The sequence below is a fragment of the Oncorhynchus gorbuscha genome, unplaced genomic scaffold, assembly GCF_021184085.1.
Source record: "Oncorhynchus gorbuscha isolate QuinsamMale2020 ecotype Even-year unplaced genomic scaffold, OgorEven_v1.0 Un_scaffold_618, whole genome shotgun sequence".
Lineage (NCBI taxonomy): Eukaryota > Metazoa > Chordata > Actinopteri > Salmoniformes > Salmonidae > Oncorhynchus > Oncorhynchus gorbuscha.
In genome coordinates this window covers 276782-298112 of record NW_025745445.1, presented here as the reverse complement: position 1 = coordinate 298112, position 21331 = coordinate 276782, and positions in this window count along the sequence as shown.

Here is a 21331-nt window from a genome sequence, read left to right as displayed (position 1 = left end):
TGTAGCCAATCAGAGATACAGTAGGCCTTTATACAAACAAGCCATTTGCCACACGGGCCTGCCATCATTCACTTTGAACTGGACGGTTTGTTTACAGGCAGTTGGGCCTGCCATCATTCACTTTGAACTGGACGGTTTGTTTACAGGCAGTTGGGCCTGCCATCATTCACTTTGAACTGGACGGTTTGTTTACAGGCAGTTGGGCCTGCCATCATTCACTTTGAACTGGACAGTTTGTTTACAGGCAGTTGGGCCTGCCATCATTCACTTTGAACTGGACAGTTTGTTTACAGGCAGTTGGGCCTGTCATCATTCACTTTGAACTGGACAGTTTGTTTACAGGCAGTTGGGCCTGCCATCATTCACTTTGAACTGGACAGTTTGTTTACAGGCAGTTGCAACAACTCTACTTCATATCATTAGAAGGCATTTGCCAAAAGACACAAAACACACATGAATGGATTTCTGCAAATATGTAAACACCACGGTAAAAACCATGAAAAGGTAGAATGTCTCATGCTTAATTATGCACATCAATAACAACAAGATCAACAACTAATGCTAGCCAGAGCAGGATGAGCTAAAATCTAATGAAGGAACATTAAATAAACCCTCTCAAACTTTCAACTAGTTGGCTGTCAAAATTGCACTGATAAACAAATCGGGAATTGTAGCCTCCTCGTCAGTGGCGATTTTAGCATGTAAATCTTGGTGGGGCAAACTCCCCCCAAAATGTTTGATCCATGCCAGCAAAGCCACAACACAACACTAAACAATACATTAGTTGCACCATAATGGTGACAAACAGTGCCCACAAACTGTTAGGGCGTACATAAAGCTATCACAACAGCAGAGCTTTCTTTTTACCAGCATGGAGTGAATCCTTCCCACTGCTACACCTGGCTATCAGCAGAGCCTTGTCTGGCAGCCTCCATTCAGCCTCATTTACTGCCTTTAAAAATACATGGCTGACGTGCTTAATTAAACACATGCGGTTTCTACTGACAATTGAAGTGTACAAACTATGGCATAAGGAGATGATGAGCAGATAAAAGGCAATCTGTCATTTCAATTAAGACATTAATGAGCGAGCTAGGATGGACATAGTCAATATAACGGTTCAGCACTTTTGATATGTACATCGACAGAATTCAGAACATGGGCCGTTCTTACAGTATTCTCCCTGGACACCAAGTCAGAAGCGTAGGATAAATAAAAGGGGGCATATAAGCAGACAATGAAAGCTCTTACAATATTTGATGATTACATTTCTCTAAAACAGGCTATAGGCTACATATGCATCACCAAGTCAGAAAAGTAGGTTAAGTTATGAGAGGGGAAAGGAACCAAATTATTAGGGTGAGGCACATGGGCGACTAACAGCTTACTACACAACATACACTTAGTAATACTTTCTTAGCTACAGTATAAATATCTTCCTGGCATATTACATAATGTATGCAGGAGCATACAATACATTTTTGGACTCACCTTGTTGTGCTGTGCTCACTTGAACAGGAAGGCGGTGCTTCGTGAGGCAAATTTTGTCATCAAACTTTGTCATCAAAGTCTGGTATTCTCTGGATTTATGGTAATTTCAAGGCAACTGGGAACTCTGAAAAAAACAAGGTCGAATCATGACGTCAGTGACCTTCAGTTCGGAGCTGTAGAAAGAGGCCCGAGTTCCCAACTTGCAATTCCGAGTTGGATGAGCGTTCTAAACTTATTTATTATTCCCAGCTGTCTTGAACTCACTGAAGTCAGATTTCCAGAGTTTCCAGTTGTTTTGAGCACGGCAGAAGTCATGCTGGAATGACAGTTTAGAAATTGTTGAATGTTTATCCTTTTAAGGTTGGAAAATATACCCTTAAACCCATACTTGGACCACACACCCACTCCACTGAATAGCAGACTAGTGATTGCTTTGCAATGCTTGCAGTTAGGCACCGACTTCTAATGCACCCAAGGCGCTTCAATTTTTTAGCTCTTCCCATAGATTTTGCTGTGAGTTTAAAAGCTTAAAGCATAAATCTTCAACAATGGCCATGCTGCCAATCCAGCATGACTTCTGCCCCACTCGGATTTGGGAAATCTCAGACTTCAGTGAGTAGTGTCCCCATGAGTGACAGAACACTGAACCAATCATGGAGAAACTAGAGAACATTACCAACCCCTATTTTCCACTGGCTGCCCCATGACCACAGAAAGCACTGAGCTGAATCATCTGCATTTTGGAGCTGTCTTGCTCAAGAAAGCATAAAAGAGACCACGTTTGTATGCGTCTTCATTAACTCACTTTCTTCTTTTTTTTAACGTTGTTTGCAAACAGATATGTGACATGTATTAATGCCAAAATTACATGCAATACAGGCAATAGCAAACAACAAAGTAAACCTCTTATAAAGTTGGTTTTGTAGCATAAATTGGGAATTTGATATTTATTACTGATATTATGATTGTTTGTTTCATATCTGAAAAGTAGTTAAAACACTGTCAGTTCCATTTTAAACTTTAGGTCACCTATTACTTTGTTTGCTAAACGTGAAATTATTTTTGCAATGGGTAATAGTTTTGACATTTTGATTGGGAAATGCTTAATGGTTGTGTTGTTGTATTCTTATGACTGGAACCTACTGACTTATTATGTCCGAGTTTATGGACAGCATATCTTTTAACATCATGCTGTGTGTGACTGCTGTCTTTCCATTGGACCTATACAGTGGTGTAGTGGTGCATTAACATCATGCTGTGTGTGACTGCTGTCTTTCCATTGGCCCTATACAGTGGTGTAGTGGTGCCTTAACATCATGCTGTGTGTGACTGCTGTCTTTCCATTGGTCCTATACAGTGGTGTAGCAGTGCCTACTCTAATTTAGCCAAAAAGTTCCCAAATGGTCTGCCGAGAGGAGGAAAGGCACCACTATGTTTTTTTATGAGTGTTCCCATAGATGTCTGATTTTCACTCTCAAAAAATCACACTTTATATAAGTAAACATTACAGAAATTTGATGGTCAAAGTCCACAACAATGCTTGACCTGTTAATCCTACCCCCTACTTTTTCGAACATTCTGTTAAAAATCGCGCAACATTTCAGCGCCCTGCTACTCATGCCAGGAATATAGTATATGCATATGATTAGTATGTGTGGATAGAAAACTCAGACGTTTCTAAAACTGGTTAAATCACGGCTGTGACTATAACAGAATGTGTGTTTCATCGAAAAGCGCAGGAAAATCTGATCACTGAAAATGTTAAAATATATCAATGCGCCACTTGTATGTATTGTTGAATGGAAACCACATTACCTGGAGCCGAGATTGCAATTCCTACAGCTTCCACACGATGTCACCAGTCTTGTCAATTGCCTAGGCTTTGTTTCTTGGTCAAACGAAGAAGAGACAGCCCATTTCCTCCGGTCTCCGACAGGATGTTTTGGAGTAGAAATTTCTGAACATGATTTGAAGACGTCGAGCTTTTGAATATACATCGCCCCATGATCAATTTGATAGATTATTAACGTTTACTAATACCTAAAGTTGCATTACAAAAGTATTTCGAAATGTTTTGTGAAAGTTTATCGTCAACTTTTTTAATTTAAAAAAATGACATTGCGTTATAAAACGCAGTTTTTTTCCTTGATCACACAGTCTTCATAGATCGATATCTAGGCTATATATGGACCAATTTAATCGAAAAAAAAGACCCAATAGTGATGTTTATGGGACATCTAGGAGTGCCAACAAAGAAGATCGTCAAAGGTAATGAAGTTTTATATTAGATTTCTGCGTTTTGTGTAGTTCCGACTATGCTAATTATTTTGTTTATGTCCCCTGCGGGTCTTTTGGGGTGTTGCATGCTATCAGATAATAGCTTCTCATACTTTCGCCGAAAAACATTTTAAAAATCTGACTTGTTGGCTGGATTCACAACGAGTGTAGCTTTAATTCAGTACCCTGCATGTGTGTTTTAATGAACATTTGAGTTTTAACGAGTGCTATTAGCATTTAGCGTAGCGCATTTGCATTTCCAGATGTCTTGATGGGACGCATGCGTCCCGGGTCGACCCAAGAGGCTAAACAACATCAATCTGTTTGGGTGGGCCTGGCTCCCCAGTGGGTGGGTCTGTGTCTACCCAGGCCAATCCATGTCTATGCCCCTGATGCAAACAGAACATGATGACAATTGCAAACAGAATATGATGAAGAAATTGCGCATCACAAATAGCCTTCTAACCAACACTTTGGACTAAATGTTTTCAATATCTTTTTTGCATCCCCCTTATTGCCTTAGTTAGCATCTACTGGTAGACATTTTAAGATGAAACATCTTTCCTACCCTACCTGCTACCAATGTCATTCTTCTGTGAGCTGCTTCATGCCAAAACCAATTGAAAGCTGCACACTCTTGCTGCCTGCAGATGATATTCTGCTGAAACTAGGCTGTGTGTGCAGGCATGTGAATATATTTCACGTGCTTTGCGATTGTGTAGGCTCCTTAGCGCATGACTACTCTATTGTACTACTTAATTGATAAATCATATACCTCCACTACACTACTTTGATGCTCATCGATAGGGATTAAGAAGTGAGTTTACGCAATGTCCACTGAAAAAAAAATTGATATGGAAAATAAGGTTTTTAAATGTGAATTACACTCCACTGCACCAATGGCCGTTTGTGTTTTACAAAAAGTGAACTCTCCTACATGAGTGTGCTGGTATTACTGTTTCTGTCCTTTCAGAACGAGTCAAGACCAGTACAAATGTATCCCACACCAAGACAACACTAAGACACTCAATATGTGTTCGAGACCAGACACGAGACCAGTACTATAACATACCTTAACCACTTGCTCCTACCTGGCACGCAGGCGTCCCATCTAGAGCTCTGGAAATGCAAATACGATACGCTAAATGCTAATAGTATTAGTTAAAACTCAAACGTTCATTAAAATACACATGCAGGGTATTGAATTAAAGCTACACTCAAGTCAGATTTTTAAAATGCTTTTCGGCGAAAGCATGAGAAGCTATTATCTGATAGCATGTAACACCACAAAAGACCCGCAGGGGACGTAAACAAAATAATTAGCATATTCGGCGCTACACAAACCGCACAATAAAATATAAAACATTCATTACCTTTGACCATCTTCTTTGTTGGCACTCCTAGATGTCCCATAATCACTATTGGGTCTTTTTTTTCAATTAAATCGGTCCATATATAGCCTAGATAGCGTTCTATGTAGACTGTATGATAAACGGAAAAAAAGAGCGTTTCATAACGTAACGTCATTTTTTAAAATTCAAAAAGTCGACGATAAACTTTCACAAAACACTTCGAAATACTTTTGTAATGCAACTTTAGGTATTAGTACACGTTAATAAGCGATAAAATTCATCAGGAGGCGATATAACTTCTATAGGTGTCGTCTGAAAAAAACATGGCCGAGAGAGCTCGACCAAAACATCCGGTCGGAGAACGGAGGGAAGGAGTTCCCTTGAACCGGTTAGACCAAGAATCAATTGCGAATCAAATGACAAGACTCTAGACAACGTGTGGTAGCGTAATTCGGTTCACTTTGAACAATTCCTGGAAGTAAGCGCAAGGATATTTATTTCCATTTTCAGTGATCAGGTTTTCCTGCGCTATTCGATGAAACTCACGCTCTGTTAAAGTCACAGCCGTGATTTAACCAGTTTTAGAAACGTCAGAGTGTTTGCTATCCACACATACTAATAATATGCATATACTATATTCCTGGCATGAGTAGCAGGGCGCTGAAATGTTGCGCGATTTTTAACAGAATGTTCGAAAAAGTAGGGGGTAGGAGTAACAGGTTAAGTGTAATACTTCAGAAAGTATTCCCTTGACCCTTACATAAAAAAAATATTGCAGTCAGAGTGCATTCTGCAATTACTGCATCCAAAATACCACAGGCGACTGCACTCAATGCAGTTTCAAAACTGCAAAAATAAAATTGTAAGGGGACTTATTCCACATTTTGATGAAGAGGGCGAGGGCCGGGGGTGTATGTTTAGACAGAGCAGCAGCGGGAAACTGAGTCTCATTAGTGAGAAGAGACAGAGCAGCATAAATGGCTTGTGGAATGTTGGCCTCCTCTCCAATGGCTTTTGGAAGATACTGCATTTCTACTTAAGTACTTCACACCACTGTTAATAAGGGGGCTGCAGGCAATTAGTTTATCGCTGACCTAAATCTTTTAAACTGGAACAACCATTGCAGTAATGGATGTAATACATCCAAGCAACATATTGGATTAGTTTAGAATATGTCTGAAATGTATATTTGCGTACCACAAGATGTATTAATCAATCAATGTAAATGCACAAAGATATTGATTTTTTTTGCGTAAAATCAGCCTGCAATAGAGCATGCTGGGAAATATGATAATGATGGATGTGCTTTTGGTTCAGGCTGTGCTTCGTTAGGGAAAGAGAGGTGCCTAGTAGAGAGTATGTGGCTAAAAACCTACTGATTGAATCCCAGTGGATTACTGCTGATGACGTCTATTCCTACATAGCCCTCCCAAATCGTCGAGAAAATGAAACATGCTTTTTCTCAGCCAACCACCTACGCCAGTTTCTTGAACGCCACAATGCAAATACACATGAGCAAAAATGGAGTGCCTGGGAAGTGGAGTCCCCATTTAATGTGGATGAGAAGACCATAATGGTCAAGTCCAGGACAGGAAGAGTTTAAGACTGTAACAAAGTGTTGGAGGTGTGCATGAGTGAAAGCAAGTGCACACTCTGCAATGGTGGCGGAAACACATATACTTCAACTGTCCACAAGCCTACAGCAACAGAACAGTGGAAAGGGAGCAGAACCTGAAGCGCAACAACCAACACAGCCAGCAGATGAGCCTGAAGAACCCCAGATTCCACAGTACATCCCCAAACAAGAGGAGCAGTATAGATGTGAGGAAGCTGAAGAGGAGGAACTGAGAGAGGTGAAGAGGAGAAACAACACGAACCTGAGAGCAAAAGCCATTCCTACAGGCAGTCTAGCAGTCAATCTGACAGCACACCAGAGAGCAAGATTGATGAGGAGAATGATGACAGCTTTGAGTCTGCCAGTGAAGAGCCATCCCAAGATACTTCCATCCCTGATGACACAGGTCCTGCAGCAGACTGGTCCACTTAAATGGAGGCTCAAGATGACGACCCACCAAACCTTACCAGTACTCTGGTCGCCTCCCATCTTTCTAGTGGCTGCACTCCTCTTCCCCCAGACACTCCCAACTTCATCGAAGCTACCCATCTGTAAAGGCATTCGTCCTCTGACGAGGAGTATGAGAGATCGGACCAATACGCAGCCGGGTAAGGGTTGATGATATTTAATAGAACCGAACACTTATTGACAAAAACAATAAGATAACGAAAAATGAAACCGAAACAGTTCTCTCTGGAGCAGACACAAAACAGAAAACAATCACCCACAACTAAAATGGGGAAAACAGGCTACCTAAGTATGATTCTCAATCAGAGACAACGAACGACACCTGCCTCTGATTGAGAACCATACCAGGCCAAACACATAAACACAACATAGAAAAAAGAACATAGACTACCCACCCCAACTCACGCCCTGACCAAACTAACAAAAATACATAATAAAAGGAGCTAAGGTCAGAACGTGACACCGTCCATCAAAAAGTGGTAAGAAATGTCCGGTCTCTTCCCTTCAGGAAGACGGGCCCACAAAAATGACAAAGAAAGATATTATAAAAAACAGCCCTAAATGAGTCTCATTAAATAGAAAGGTAACTAACAACTGTGTACAAACAACATTTTATCAAGGGAAATTATTACAGGTCTTTCTAATTAGTTTTGGTCTGCCATATAATTTTCTAAATGTATTAAATGTTCAAGTGATTATCTCAATTCACCAACAAATGTGAGTATTTATGTTTGGAATGTGTGCCTTCTATTATGGAATGTGTGCCTTCTATTATTGAATATGTATTTCACAAATATTGTCAAGTTATGATTGAAAAATTATATTTAAACTAAAACAACAAAAAAAGCTATAAGATTTGATCCAAAACAACTCGTCTGTGTCTCAAACAAGATAAACAGAAAAGAATCTAAAAAAGGACAAAATGTTTTATTTTTAAAGGTAAAGGATACATTGCCTTGGAAATAATGGACGACGCAGCGGGGTGAGGCAGAGCCAAGTCCCTTTGCAGAGTTCCTTTTTCCAAGGTAATGTACAGAATGGAGGTGTTTATCCCACTTATACCACAGTTGTCAAAGAAGAAAAAATGAAAGCACACATTTACCGGTAGAAATACATTTTTCGTTGACATTTTCATAAGCAAATTCATACTTCCTCATCTTTTGGTTGCTAGAGACGCGACCTAGTCGTTAGTTTGATTAGTTCAATATTTATGGACGTGACCCAGTCATTCCTTCTTTATCTTCCATTTCCATGCTTACTGGCAATGTCCTTATCCCTTGTTCTTATCCCTCAATAAAATACAATTGTGCTCATTGTCCGTAGTTTATGCCGGCCCATACAATAACCCCACCTCCACCATGGGGCACTCTATTTGCAACATTGACATCAGCAAACTGCTCGTTCACACAACGCCATACACTTGGTCTGCGGTTTGTTGGCTGGTTGGACGTACTGCCAAATTCTCTAAAACGATGTAGGAGGCGGCTTATGGTAGAGAAATTCTGCTTTGGTGGACATTCCTGTAGTCAGCATGCCAATTGCACGCTCCCTGTGGCATTGTGTTTTGTGACAAACTGCATTTTAGACTGGCCTTTTATGGTCCCCAGCACAAGGTTCACCTGTGTAATGACCATGCTGTTCAATCAACTTCTTGATATGCCACACCTGTCAGGTAAAGGAGAAATGCTCACAAACAGGGATGTAAACAAATTCATGCACACAATTTGAAAAAAATTAACTTTTTGTGCATATCGAACATTTCTGAGATCTTTTATTTCTGCTCATGAAACATGAGACCCCCCCCCTTATACATGAAATACGTATGGTATTGTGTTAAACATTATTTTATTTAATGATAACATATTCACTTAGGATCTCACTTGGTGAGTGAGGTCCATAGGACTGTAAATGGATGAATGGCAACAGCCATATCTCTGTCACTAACAAATATAGTCATGGGTGGTAACTTTATAATTCATAATACCATAAAATGACTCAACACACAGACAAGCATGCACACACACACACACACACACACACACACACACACACACACACACACACACACACACACACACACACACACACACACACACACACACACACACACACACACACACACACCTTTATACATAGTAGTACTGTATATACAACAACTTCAAGGTGTTATTTCTATACAATGACATTATACTGCTGTATTCTGATTTAATATAGAGTAAAACAAACATTGTATTATTTTGTACTATGATCACACTTGGGACTCAGCCTTAACTGGGATTTGAACTTAAAGACTCATGTTCACTAGCAACCTGAAATGTTCTGCTACACCACCACGTCTGTGAGCATGAAAGAGATATGGCTACAGACTTATTGGCAAGAATACATTCTCAGGCTGCCCAGAATCAAGTAAATATTTGTCACCAACAAAATTAGATCAATGTAAAAACTAGCTGTGCTCAAGGTCGCTTGACCTAGAGTATACGTGAATGCTTCGGGGATTTGAACTTGCAACCTATTGGTTCCACCAGGTTCATACTTATTGCTTGGAACATTGTTAGGAAAATTATGATTAAATGACTGAACAAATAATTTTAAATGGAACTGTAACTAAGTAAACTTATACTCTGTTTTATTATATCTGATTAACAATATGAGTTCATAAGAAGGGATTGTGTGACACGGACGCGGAGTAATTAAAGTTAATGAACAACCATTCCAACTAGGAAGAAAGGAATGGTTTGTGGATTAAGTAAACAGATAAGGTAGTTAACCTATGGTTGAACCGACAAAATTGAGCTCTGGGGTGTTTTAGATAAGGCTGTGAGTGCATTCCTAGGTTTTCTGTTAATTAGAACTGTCAGCTAAGTGGAGATCGATAATGGTGAGGAGTCAAAAGTTAATTCAGTTGTGTTGTGTGTCCTGTGTTTGAACTAAGAATGAACTTTTAAAGTTCCCTTTGACCCAGTCTGGAGGAGGAGATTCATTTTAGGAGCAATGAAATGACGTCATGTTATTGTATATAAACTGTTGCTCGTGGTAACGTGGGAGCGCGCTCCGAGAATAAATGATGTTACCTATTATTGATAAGACTGGTCTCCGTCTATTTTATGCAAACAAGAATCTTACAAATTCTCATAAAATAGATTAAGGGAATTCAATTAATGAAAACACATTGGTATAATTAAATTACAGTAACAAACATGTATTAACAAACTCTAAAAAATAAGGGTATTGTTAGGGTATAGTGTTTTTCCCTGGGGTACAAAAAAGTGTAAGGTACACATATGAACTGGTACAGGTCCGTACCTTGTACAAATTCTACCAATATCTTTAATATAATGTACAATCCTCATTGGTAGGTGGGTGCAATGTTCTGTTGGGGCTCATTAGCATATTTGGGGACAAGATCCCACCTTGTCTAGCGTATTTTGTTTTGTCAACATTTGGAAAGTTTAAGGAAACATTTTCTGTTTCCATCATAACATTTTTTATCTGACATTTACTTTGCTCGCAGAAAAAGTTTGAATGGAAACCTGGTTATTGAAACAGAATAATATGCCCCACCAACATTAGACAACTATTCCAAAAACCCTCAAATTTCTGAAATAAATTACTGAAATCAATGATGAGAGAATTGTCATAATTTCATAATAATTACTGTATAAATAAACATACACAATGTAGTCAAATATGTAAATTGAAAACACTATGTTAAAAGCACTGTGTATCGTAGTTACTTTCTTTTCCTTTCACGTGTAGTGTATCAAACCATGTTTTTACATGTGAAATGTCACGTGAAGTGTTCCAAAACCACAAGTTTCCATATGGGACATTTGTTCCAAAAGCACATGTTTTCAAATGACATCACATGGGATTTCATGGGATTTTCCACAAGTGAAATCATGTTTTTTTCCCCGTAAGGGAGTAACCCATGTAATTGCCTTGTAAAATAATTCATTTCCCCAGTGTAATTAGGGACTGAGGTGTGCTCTACAAATGGCTGCACAACAAATACTATTACATCTAACTAAACCACTCAGAACCAATCTAAAGGAGAGGGAGGAAAGAGGATGTGTAAATGACTGTGAATGACTATGTAAAAGACTAAAATGACTCTGTGGAACCTGGAAGTTCAGGAATCACTGGTAATGCCTTGTATGGATGGTGGTTATGTACATATCAGAACCACCCCTCCCTGAATGTTTATTTGAGGTGAGCATATAGCCCTGTTATAAACTGCATTACATCATACAGTGGAGTACAATCGCTACCCACAGCTGCCAGAGGGGGCACACTTGCTGCATGAATGAATGTGAGCGTGTGCTCTAATCCAGTGGTTCCCAACCTTTTTCGGTTACTGTACCACCCAACTGAATTTTGTTCTACCTGGGGGACGATGCTTCACCCCCTCACTTTATGCACATTGAACTCTCGTTTTGGATTTTAGGAGCCTGTTGGCCCACTTTTGTTTTAATGGTGATTCAGATTTTCGCTCTCTTTGTATGAAGGGTGTCTTGAGAAAGCTTGTACTCTTTGGAAATGTAATGTTCTGCTCTGGTTACCCCTGAAGTACCCCCTATCATGTGCATTTTACCATTAGGCCTAATGTCTTATGGGTCTTCTCAAGGACCCGCTGTGGATAGGCCAAGTGAACCATGGTTGGGGACCTCTGCTCTAATCTAATGTCAAATCAAATCAAATCAAATTGTATTTGTCACATACACATGGTTAGCAGATGTTAATGCGAGTGTAGCGAAATGCTTGTGCTTCTAGTTCCGACAATGCAGTGATAACCAACAAGTAATCTAACTAACAATTCCAAAACTACTGTCTTATACACAGTGTAAGGGGATAAAGAATATGTACATAAGGATATATGAATGAGTGATGGTACAGAGCAGCATACAGTAGATGGTATCGAGTACAGTATAAACATATGAGATGAGTATGTAGACAAAGTAAACAAAGTGGCATAGTTATAGTGGCTAGTGATGCATGTATTACATAAGGATGCAGTCGATGATGTGGAGTACAGTATATACGTATGCATATGAGATGAATAATGTAGGGTAAGTAACATTATATAAGGTAGCATTGTTTAAAGTGGCTAGTGATATATTTACATAATTTCCCATCAATTCCCATTATTAAAGTGGCTGGAGTTGGTTCAGTGTCAATGACAGTGTGTTGGCAGCAGCCACTCAATGTTAGTGGTGGCTGTTTAACAGTCTGATGGCCTTGAGATAGAAGCTGTTTTTCAGTCTCTCGGTCCCAGCTTTGATGCACTTGTACTGACCTCGCCTTCTGGATGATAGCGGGGTGAACAGGCAGTGGCTCGGGTGGTTGATGTCCTTGATGATCTTTATGGCCTTCCTGTAACATCGGGTGGTGTAGGTGTCCTGGAGGGCAGGTAGTTTGCCCCCGGTGATGCGTTGTGCAGACCTCACTACCCTCTGGAGAGCCTTACGGTTGAGGGCGGAGCAGTTGCCGTACCAGGCGGTGATACAGCCCGCCAGGATGCTCTCGATTGTGCATCTGTAGAAGTTTGTGAGTGCTTTTGGTGACAAGCCGAATTTCTTCAGCCTCCTGAGGTTGAAGAGGCGCTGCAAATTGGAGTGGGTCTAGGGTGTCAGGTAGGGTGGAGGTGATATGGTCCTTGACTAGTCTCTCAAAGCACTTCATGATAAGCGAAGTGAGTGCTACGGGGCGGTAGTCGTTTAGCTCAGTTACCTTAGCTTTCTTGGGAACAGGGGAGAGCTGTCCATTACAACCACCAGGGTTGGGGGCAATTCCATTCCATTTCAGTCAATTTCAGAAGTAAACTGACAGGCTAAACAATTACAATTCTTCTCATTGCTTTGGAGTTGGAATTAGCATTTCTGTTTGCTTCCTTTACAGACTCTCTCTCATCCGAGGAATTCACCACGTCCAGAAATACACTACTCCTATCACCATTTGACCAATCCCAATATGCTTGGTAACATCCATGGGCTAATCATGTTAGAGCACAGATGACTGTTTGGAGTTTATTCACCGGGGGCTCCTCAAAATAACAAAAAGTAACAACTCACAGAAAATCTAGCAAAGATCCTCACATCCAACCACCCACCCACCCACCCACCCACCCCTTACACACAGTAAAAGGAAAGGTCGCCTCATTGAATCAGTTCAGACTATCTTCCGGTCTTTGACCTTTCAGAGTGCTCCACTGACGGAATGAAAGGTGGTGAAATACCTAGAATGCAGCAGCACATCTCTGGATACATTTTTGTAATTAGAGCTTAGCACTGAGAAAGGTTACAGGCCATATCACACAGGAGAGAGAGAGAAAGCGAGAGAGTGAGAGAGACGGACACTCTACTTTCATGCTGTGTTCCATCAGTAGGACAGGCGTCTCTGTCTTTCTCTCTCTCTCTCTGCTGAAACAAGCCCTCTCTGTAGCTATGCCAACCAGTCGGATTGGCCTGACTGAATATGCAAGATAAAGCTGACTTGAAAGAGTGAGAAAATCAGTTTCCTCTCTCTTTCTCCTTTCTCTCTCCTCGCTCTCCCCTCCCTTTCCTTCTCTCCCTCTTTTTGCTCTCTCTCGCTCTCCCTCTTTTTCTCTCCTCTCTCGCTCTTTTTCCATCTGCCTCTCTCTTCCCCTTCTTTCCTTCTCTCTTTCTTTCTTCTTTCTCCCTGCTTGGAATTACACTGGCATAAGCACACATTGAGATATGAGGCCTCGCATGTTTTTGACATTCTCCATCTGTCTTTGAGACACAGAGACTCGGAAAGGGAGAAGAGACTTCAGAAACACTGCCACAAGGAGAATACAGTGCTCTTGTTATGCAGGTGAATGAGGACCCAAAAGCGACTTGGCGAAAACAGAGTCTTTAATCCAGTAAAGGAAATATGCAATACTCCTAGACAAATCGGAGCGGTAAATAAAGCATAAAAAACAATTCCACTCGTAATGACAAGAACAGACTGGAGACTCGATCATAAACTGTAGGTTGCCTCGGGAAGGCACTTGACCGTAGCAGACTCAGACACCTGCTCACCATGCAGCATCTGAGGGAAACACGACACGACAGGGCGATACAAAGACACAGCACGGTGAACAATATACAAGGATCCGACAGGACAGAAACGGAAAACAAGGGGAGAAATAGGGACTCTAATCAGGGGAAAAGATAGGGAACAGGTGTGGAAGACTAAATGATTGATTAGGGGAATAGGAACAGCTGGGAGCAGGAACGGAACGATAGAGAGAAGAGAGAGAGGGAGGGAGAGAGAAAAAAGGGAACGAACCTAAAAAGACCAGCAGGGGGAAAACGAACAGAAGGAAAAGCAAAATGACAAGACAATATAAGACAAAACATGACAGCTCTGTTTCTTTTTTACTGTGCGTTGGTTTATGTACATGTGTGTGCCTGTGTATGCAGCGCTTCAAGGCTAAATCTGATCTTCCACTTGAACAGAACAAATGCTCCAATTCTGATTGAATGATTCTCAGCTCTCCTCCCAGCTCTCACACTGCTGTCTCCATGGAAATTAAATTGGGTTTGGGTTTCTTTGCAGGGCTGTTAGACTATTTAACAACAGTACGGACTGATCAGAGTGAGACAGTGTGTGGGTTACAGAGTGACAAAGAAAGTGCGTGTGCTATATAAAGGTAATGAACAGTTAATCATGTTTTTCATGAAATTGGATGATATTTGTATGAAACCAGACCAAAGTATGATAACCAAAGCATGAAAAATGACTGTAGCTTCTATACAGAACAAAAAATATAATCGCAGCATGCAACAATTTCAAAGATGTTAATGAGTTACAGTTCATATACGGAAATCAGTCAATTGAAATAAATACATTAGACCCACCCTCTGAGGAGCCAGGCCCAGCCAATCAGAATGAGTTTTTCCCCACAAAAGGGCTTTATTACAGACAGAAATAGTCCTCAGTTTCATCAGCTTCATCAGCTGTCCGTGTGGCTGGCCTCAGACGATCCCACAGGTGAAGAAGCTGGATGTCGAGGTCCTGGGCTGGCTGATCTGTGGTTGTGAGGCCGGTTGGATGTACTGACAAATTCTCTAAAATGACGTTGGCTTATGATCATCCGGTGCCGAGTGGCTAATCTGCCTTTGACAGCTGTACTATTGGAAAACATACAATCACTGGATAATAAAGTGAACGAACTAAAAGCACTTTCATCCTACCATTGGGAAATTAAAAACTGTAATGTCTTACGTTTTACTGAGTCGTGGCTGAACGACGACATGAATAACAAGCAGCTGGTGGGTTATCCTGTTTGGGATAGGGGGCAGCATTGGGAAGTTTGGATGAAAAGCGTACCCAGAGTAAACTACCTGTTACTCAGGCCCAGAAGCTAGGATATGCATACAATTAGTAGATGTGGATAGAAAACACTCTAAAGTTTCCAAAACTGTTAAAATAATGTCTGTCTCAGATTGCACTTCCTAAGACTTCCAGTAGTTGTCAACAGTCTTTAGAAGTTGTTTCAGGCTTCTATTGTGAAAGGGGAGAGAATAAGACCACTCAGAGTAAGTGGCTCAGCTGAAAGCCATGAGTTGTTTATCGCGCGTGGCCGTGAGAGCTTTTCTACTGTCCGGTTGAAATAATATTGAATATTTATGATAAAAAGATGCTAAGATTTGATTAAAGACATCGTTTGACATGTTTCTACAAACTTTAATGGAACTTTCTTGACTTTTCGTCTGGATGTTGTGCCCGTGCTTTGTGCATATGGATTACTGAACTAAATGCGCAAACAAAAAGGAGTTTTTTTGACATAAAGATTAACTTTATCGAACAAAACAAACATTTATTGTGTAACATGGAGTCATGGGAGTGCCACCAGAGGAAGATCATCAAAGGTAAGTGATTAATTTTAATGCTATTTCTGACTTTTGTAACACCTCTCCTTGGCTGGAAAATGTCTATGTTATTTTGTGGCTAGGCGCTGTCCTAACATAATTGCATGGTGAGCAGGAAAGCCTTTTTGAAATCGGACACTGTGGTTGGATTAACAAGAAGTTTATCTTTAAAATGGTGTATAATACTTTTTTGTTTGAGGAATTTGGCGCCCTGCAATTTCACTGGCTGTAGGCCAGGTGTTCTGCTAGCGGTTTTGCTTGCCCAAGGTAGAGAATTTCATGATAAGCTGTAGACCACACTATCTAACTAGAGTGTAAGGGTCCTTTGTGTAGCTGGTGTAGAGAGTCAAACGCAGGACAGCAGATACGAGTAATCAACGAACTTTACTCAAAAATACAAATATACAAAGTAACCTCACGAGCCCACAAAGACAGACCGAATTACAATAAACAATCACTCACAAACATAACATGGGAAACAGAGGGTTAAATAATAAACAAGTAATTGGTTGAGTGAAGCCACTGTGTAAGACAAAGACAGAACAAAGGGAAAATTAAAAGTGGATTGGCGGTGGCTAGAAAGCCGGTGACGTCGACCGCCAAACGCCGCCCCGAACAAGGAGAGGGACCGACTTCGGCAGAAGTCGTGACATAGAGAGTTTTCATCTATATTCTTCGTAGCTGTCTATTTACCACCACAAACCGATGCTGGCACTAAGACCGCACTCAACGAGCTGTATATGGCCATTAGCAAAGAGGAAAATGCTCATCCAGAGGCAACGCTCTTAGTGGCCAGGGACTTTAATACAGGGAAACCTAAATCCATTTTACCTAATTTCTATCAGCATTTAAATGTGCAAATAGAGGGGAAAAAACTCTAGACCACCTTTACAAAGCTCTCCCTCGCCCTTCATTTGGCAAATCTGACCATAATTCTATCCTCCTGTTCCTGCTTACAAGCTAAAATTAAAGCAGGTAAAAAAAAAGTTTTAAAAAAGGGAATCGGTCCCCAAAAAACAGTGGTCAGATGAAGCAGACGCTAAGCTACAGAACTGTTTTGTTAGCATAGACAGGACTATGTTCTGGGATTTTTCCGATGGCATTGAGGAGTACACCACATCAGTCAATGGCTTCATCAATAAGTTAATTGGTGACATTGTCCCCAAAGTGACTCTATGTTCAGTGGCTTGCGAAGGTATTAACCCCCCTTGGCATTTTTCCTATTTTATTGCTTTACAACCTGGAATTAAAATGGATTGGGGGGGGGTCTAGCATTAGATTTACACAACATGCCTAACACTTTGAAGATGCTAAATGTTTTTATATTTGAAACAAACAAGACAGAAGACAATAAAACTGTAATCTTGAGCTTCCATAACTATTCAACCCCCAAAGGTATGTCTCTATAAGCTTGGCATATCTAGCCACTGGGATTTTTGCCCATTCTTCAAGGCAAAACTGAGCCAGCTCTTTCCAAGACATTTAAATGTTTCCCTTAAACCACTTGAGTGTTGCTTTAGCAGCAACCTTGGGGTCATTGTCCTGCTGGAAGGTGAACCTCCGTCCCAGTCTCAAATCTCTGGAAGGCTGAAACAGGTCTCCCTCAAGAATTTCCCTATATTTAGCACCATCCATCATTCCTTCAATTCTGACCCATTTCCCAGTCCTTGCAGATGAAACACATCGCCACAGCATGATGCTGCCACCACCATGCTTCAATGTGGGGATGGTGATACCTGGGTGATGAGAGGTGCTGGGTTTGCGCCAGACATAGAGGTTTCTTTATGTTTGGGGAGTGTCCCACATGCCTTTTGGCAAACATCAAACATGCTTGCTTATTTTTTTCTTTAAGTGATGGCTTTTTTCTGGCCACTCTTCCGTAAAGCCCAGGTCTGTGGAATGTACAGCTTAAAGTGGTCATATGGACATATACTCCAATCTCCGTTGTGTAGTTTTGCAGCTCCTTCAGGGTTATCTTTGGTCTCTTTATTGCCTCTCTTATTACAGTTTTTCTCAATTGCTAAAACACTAAAACCCAATGGCTGAACAAAGTTCTCAGTTGCCTGGACTCATTTAGCTAATTATGCAGTCTGTTGTCAATACCTTAAACCATTTCACATGGTGAAACACAATTTGCAGATCTCACTTAGACTTTTCAGCAAAACTCTAAACACATTCGCATTCTCAAAACACATTCTGCACTTTAATGCACATGTCATCCATACTGGTAAACACAAGCGGCAACAATCAAATACAAATAGAGAAGACATGTCATTGATTGAACACAACCACTCAAAATTGATTTAACCTGTTTCAAATGCTGCGACACAACCAATATAAGCCAGTTCAGAGAGCAAACAGGTTGTTGAAGGTGGGAAGGAGAAAGTCTGAGAATGGATACTGTAGTACAGTGCATTGTAGGCTGTATACTGTACAATGGACAAATTGTATGGCCCTGAACATTGTGCTTTCCATTTATTAACAGTACTGACTGCTCAATAGATTGACAGGTTGCAGGTTTATATCAACAAAGAACAAGAATTACAGTATCACAGAGACAAAGGACAAGTTTGTGAGATGCAGGGTACAGTACTGTAAAAATAGGGGTACAAGGAGGAGGAAGAACAAAAAACAAAAGAGCAAAGCAGAGTAGTAATTTCTGATCAATTTTGAGCTACAATGATAGAACATGTTTTCGTTCATCAAAAGACAATGACGGAAAAATATGAATATTTGTTTTAGATAAAAAATGTACTTCTCCCTGAAAATGGTATGTTTTGAACAATGTGTTTTCTATTTTTCGGTGTATTGTTAACTGACTGCTTGAGAGTGTATATCATTTTGATCACTTTGTTTATGATTTGAGAGCAGTGTTTGATTTTGAACACAGGTAAAACTGTTTGGAGGCGAATGTTTCATTTTGCAAGAGGAGTCAGAGGTTATGTAAATAGTGCTTGAAGATGAGGTTTTGTGTTTAATGTTTTCAGGAAATGGAGCAAGGTTTCAGAAATTGTGTTTTAGCAATTGAGAAAAATTGTAATACCCTCCTTGACTGGTCTGTGAGTTTTGGTGGGCAGCCCTCTCTTGGCAGGTTTGTTGTGGTGCCATATTCTTTCATTTTTTTTATAATGCATTTAAAATGGTGCTCTGTGGGATGTTCAAAGTTTCTGATATGTTTTATAACCCAACCCTGATCTGTACTTCTCCACAACTTTTAGTGTCGCTTGCTTGGGGGTGCACCTTGCTTAGTGGTGTTGCAGACTCTGGGGCCTTTCAGAACAGGTGTATATATATACTGAGATCATGTGACAGGTCATGCGACACTTAGATTGCACAAAGGTGGACTTTATTTAACTAATTATGTGACTTCTGAAGGTAATTGGTTGCACCAGATCTTTTTTAGTAGCTTCATAGCAAAGGGGGTGAATGCATACACCACTTTTCCGATTAAATTTTTAAAATATATTTTTTGCTATAAGTTAGAATTTTTTTTAAATTTCACTTCACCAATTTGGACTATTTTGTGTATGTCCATTACATGAAGTTCAAATAAAAATCTATTTAAATTACAGGTTGAATGAAATGCAACAAAATAGGAAAAACACAGTGGGGGAACAATACTGTTGCAAGGCGCTGTATGTATCTATGTGTGTATGTGTGTGTAGGGAAGAGGAGCCCATCTGTTTTGTTCACGAGGGACTCCTGTTGACAAGTTCACACACAGATACTGTGCTTAAATAAAACATCATGGAGAGGCAGAGCTATAGCTAAGGATCCCTATGATCTCACTCAGACCTGGGATATGATCTCATCAATCTAGATATAGTATAATGTACAACTTGAATGTCTTACACAGGTACAGTGGTTCTTCCTTTTAAAGTTTCGAGCTTATGCCACGACCGTTAGTGGTAGTTAGTGGTAGATGTCAAAAACCGGTTCCTGGTCGCATCGGCGCTTCGCTCCCGCAGGTAGTATAACTTTTTACATTTCATTGCACAACGGTTTGATTTGTCTAATCTTAGCAATTTCTTCTCAGCTAGCTACATAGCCGTCTTTGTATCAAAGATAATTGCGTAATTATCGTATTTCGCCGTCCTAACGTAGTCTTCACTAGCCAGCTAGCTAACGTCCACTGATTAGCTGCACTGGGAAAACTATTACACTCAACTGAACGACTTGATCAGTGTAGTGTTAGCTAGCTACATAGCTGTCTTTGCTGTCTTCGTATCTTCGTTCCAAGATAATTGTGTTGTTTAGGTTTAGAGTGTGTAGTCTTAGAGTGATTATCTTAATTTACCGAGGTAAGCTAGCCAGCTATTTGTCGTCCTTAACGTAGGAGACTCTGCTAGCTAGCCAACGCTAGCCAACGTCTTCTGAATAGAACTCAACAACCCGGTCGCATTCACAGGTAGTATCACATTTTCATTTCATTTCATTACAGTACAACGGTTTGATTTGTTTGATCGTAGCTAGCTACATTGCTAGCTACATAGCCGTCTTTGTATCAAAGATAACTGTGTAGTCTAGAGCGATTTTCTAGTTTAGCTAGCCAGCTATTGTCGTTCTTTTAACGCAACGTAACGTAAACAACACTACTAGCTAGCCAGCTAGCCCCCGAATAGCAGCACTGTAGAAACTATTACACTCAACGGAACGACTTGATTAGCGTAGTGTCAACAACGCACCCACTGCCAGCTAGCCTACTTCAGCAGTACTGTATCATTTTAATCATTTTAGTCAATAAGATTCTTGCTACGTAGCTTAACTTTCTGAACATTCGAGACGTGTAGTCCACTTGTCATTCCAATCTCATTTGCATTAGCGTAGCCTCTTCTGTAGCCTGTTAACTATGTGTCTGTTTATCCCTGTTCTCTCCTCTCTGCACAGACCACACAAACGCTCCACACCGCGTGGCCGCGGCCACCCTAATCTGGTGGTCCCAGCGCGCACGACCCACGTGGAGTTCCAGGTCTCCGGTAGCCTCTGGAACTGCCGATCTGCGGTCAACAAGGCAGAGTTCATCTCAGCCTATGCCTCCCTCCAGTCCCTCGACTTCTTGGCACTAACGGAAACATGGATCACCACAGACAACACTGCTACTCCTACTGCTCTCTCTTCGTCCGCCCACGTGTTATCGCACACCCCGAGAGCTTCTGGTCAGCGGGGTGGTGGCACCGGGATCCTCATCTCTCCCAAGTGGTCATTCTCTCTTTCTCCCCTTACCCATCTGTCTATCGCCTCCTTTGAAT